The 3,656-nt window shown below is 40.4% G+C and overlaps 1 long non-coding RNA gene across 1 annotated transcript; it reads left to right on the top strand.

Moving 5' to 3' along the window:
- Positions 1 to 1,028: 1,028 nt before the first annotated feature.
- On the top strand, positions 1,029 to 3,306 carry LOC109282311 (uncharacterized). Its single transcript, XR_002089248.2, has 2 exons — positions 1,029 to 1,205; positions 2,984 to 3,306. It is a non-coding gene; the product is annotated as an uncharacterized LOC109282311 (long non-coding RNA).
- The last annotated feature ends 350 nt before the right edge of the window (positions 3,307 to 3,656 follow it).

The following is a 3,656-nucleotide window of genomic DNA, read 5'->3' as shown; positions in this document are numbered from 1 at the left end:
ATTTTGTGGTATTTTCTTCCCTCCCACAGCCTGCATTTTCTAATATTCCAAGTGCTTTGAATTTTCCACAGCTGGCCCTTGAGATGCTTGCAGTCCAGGGTGCAGTGCAGGGTATACAGACTATGGCTGTGTTTTATTTTTGGAGGCAGGAGCATGCCCACATTTTAGCAGCTGTGAATGCTGGCATGTGTTGGGGACAAAAAGGTTTACATTGCATAGATTCCAGCAGACTGATTTAGTGCGACTGTTTGAGGCGGTTGGGCTGATAAAACCCATGGCCTGTTCCCTGTGAAAGGACTCTGTTTAAAAACAATTGTTAAATCGACTGCTTCAGCACACTGATTTTAATACAAACCAACCTCTTCTCCTGTTCCCTCTCTGTCCTGATCCCAGGCCCTGACAGGCAAAGGACTGATTCAGTTGTAGATATGTTCTTATTGTTCATTTCTGGCAGAAGTTCATCAACTTTCCACTAAAAATTGAGTACTTCTGCAATGACACTGATTCTGGCAGGCCCACTATCAATACAAGAGCATGGGGAATCCATGTGGTGCAGCTAAACATCTTTGGATGTTGATGGGGAGATGATTTATGGTTTGTTTTCATTAAGGTCAAAGTCCCCAGTCCACAGCTAGACAGCAGATGATTAATTTCTGACACTTTTTGGAATGTTAACTAGCCTGTAAAATGTTTTGCCAGTGTCAGTGACCCAAGCAGAGATATGATGCAATGATTAGGGATACACTCAGAGCCCCAATTATCCTATTTCACAACTTCAGTAATAACAGCAAATGCATTTTGTATATTTAAGTCTTACCAACATAATGCATTTCATGCTTTAAAGTACCCCTGGGGTTGTAATAAATGAAGAACACTTCAATAAATTAAACATTGCTCAGAGTGACACCCTGCAAGTGCTGAGTGACACATAAGCCCTGTAAAAAGAATCAGAAGTCAGAAATCCTAGGGCTACCACTATATACTCAGTGTTGGGTAGTGTATTGTATTGTATTGCATCACTATTGTAATGTGTCCTGATACCGTGACCTTATCTGCCTTGCCAAAATCATCTCAGTCCCACATGCTTTCAATTCTCCTCACCACTGAATCTTTTGCAGTTGCACAGCTGGTTAAAGTTTTGTATCCTGAAAACACAGTTTATACAGATATAGGTGAGGAGCACACAACCAAGAAACATACTTAAGGTAACTGCTGCAGTATCTTTTGTGTATAATAATGATTTGATTGATAATTGTGCTTGTGATTCACTGGGTGCAACAGAATTTCTTTTTTCACATTGCAAGTCTGGTAAATCTGGCTGGTAAATCTATTTGATGTTGGTTGTCATTTGGTCCCTGTCACAAATGTGCATGACAGTAAAAAAGGCTACTGTCATCCAGTAATCTTCCCTATGAAAAAAAGATTTGAGACAAGGTGATCACTGGTGAATTCAAGCGGAGATTCTTGATCACAGAAGTGACCACATCATGTTTGAAGACCGCTTGTAATTTGACTGTTTGTATCCTTAACTCACGAAGATTAAAGACACAGTTCATCCATTTATGGGTTTGCTTGTATGAATTTTATCTACTCTAGATAGCAAACAATTTGAGGTAAGGATTAACTATCTTTGTGACTTAGCACATTAAACACATATCTGTTATTATGATCTGGGGTATGCAGATGCCCAATTCTAGTGCAGGGCAGAGTATTCAATAACTGAAAATTAAAGAATGCCAAAAGGCAAATTAGAAGACAAATAATGTGTAAAATGCTAAATCAGTCAGTCATGTTATAATTTACCTATTTTTTGCCACAAGCTAGTAATATAAAACAAGGCTTTTATGAAACTTAATTACAGCCCAGAAAACATGTGTTCCTATTATATTTTGTTAATAGGATGCTAGTCATAACACATTATTTTAAAAGTTCAACAGATGCATCGTTTACTTTTGATTAAGCAAGTGTGCCTACAGCTGAGTAGATCCCAGTCAGAATGAAATATTGTTCCTATGTTCTATAAAACTTTGGACACTTAAATACATTCCACATGGTTAATAATATAAAGAGGACCTTGGCTTTTTTTGTTTTTAAAACTCAAATTGAGCAAATTCACTCTGGGCAGGTTAAATACCTTCCTTAGAATACTCCATAGCAAATCAGGAGAACTGTACTGATATGCTGCTAGAGGAGCAAGACTCTTAATGTGCTATGAGCAAGGGGTACTAAATCTTTCCTGAGAAGAAGCATTGAGAGTGGGGTGTCTGATGGAGAACATGTGGAAGAGGAACAGCAGCAAGATGATTTGGCCATAAGGGAAAGGGGAGATGAAATAGCTGGTACCTGTGGATGAGCTGGTGGGAACCATATATAAGTAAACAGTTCTGACCAATGCTGAGCAAACATGAACAAAGAGGGGAGGAGATGTAGCCAAGCCAGTCATGCTGTTGGTACAAGAGAAAGGGCTTAGTGCCTATTCTCTTCTGATATTCCTCTTTAGGGAGGCATTTGGATAACTATATAGACAAAACTGATGCATTTTAGCAGGATGCCAATCTTGGCATACTGCCTGTATATTTAAATACATTTGTGTTCAGAAGGCAAGAAGTCTTGGTCAGATGACCAAGAAGAATGTCATTCTATGAGTCAAATCATAGCTAAATTTAGCCAAGAGGAAAGTTCTAAGTAATAGAGAAGGGCACAAATTTAAGGTTCTTATAAAGAATGGTACAAAAAATCCCCTTGATTCTTGGTCTTGGTAAGAGAAAAGTTGTCTGTTTTATTTACTTTATCTAAGGTAGCAGCAAGGGTATGTGTCCCTTCTCCCTGACGATATAGGAATCAGTCATCAAATTTTTAATACACATATGGAGGCTGGGAAAAGACGTGTGTGTGTGTATATGTATGTATGTATATCATGTGCTTCTCAGTGGTGATAATGTGGCATCAACTTGCCTGAACTGCCTATCATTACTATCCTCAGGGTTCTGAAGAACGTTTGCAAATGGGGACTTCAGGGTACCAGGATTGACACCATAGGGTTATAACTTAGAACCTGAGCTGGAGATCACTTAGATCACAGGATCCTTCCTCTCAAAAGAGAAGTGAAGGCATGGACCTGCTGCTTGAAATGGACACACCTGAGGAACTGGAAAAAAGCATCTCTCAGAAGAGGCAGCCTGACAGGGACCTTGTTACATGGCATCAACAAACCATGTGCAGCATGTACAGAGAGAAACAAGAAACATAATGAGGTCATATTCACTGCATATGCTGATGTATTAAAAAGCTTTTATTGCACCTCCATCCTTGGTAAAGTATTTGAAAAAATTATCAAGGCTCACATTTGTGAGAGCCCGGCAGGGCAAATTATGCTGAGGGGAAACCAGCATGGGTTTGTGGCGGGCAGATCGTGCCTGACCAACCTAGTCTCTTTCTATGACCAGGTTACGAAACGCCTGGACACAGGAGGAGGGGTGGATGTCGTATACCTGGACTTCAGGAAGGCCTTCGATACGGTATCCCACCCCATACTGGTGAACAAATTAAGAGGCTGTGATGTGGATGACTGCACAGTTCGGTGGGTGGCGAATTGGCTAGAGGGTCGCACCCAAAGAGTCGTGGTAGATGGGTCGGTCTCGACCTGGAAGGGTGTG

The sequence above is a fragment of the Alligator mississippiensis genome, chromosome 5 (assembly GCF_030867095.1).
Source record: "Alligator mississippiensis isolate rAllMis1 chromosome 5, rAllMis1, whole genome shotgun sequence".
In the NCBI taxonomy this organism is placed as follows: Eukaryota; Metazoa; Chordata; order Crocodylia; family Alligatoridae; genus Alligator; species Alligator mississippiensis.
Note: the sequence above shows the minus strand (reverse complement) of the source record. Positions and strands in the feature narration are given on the sequence as shown.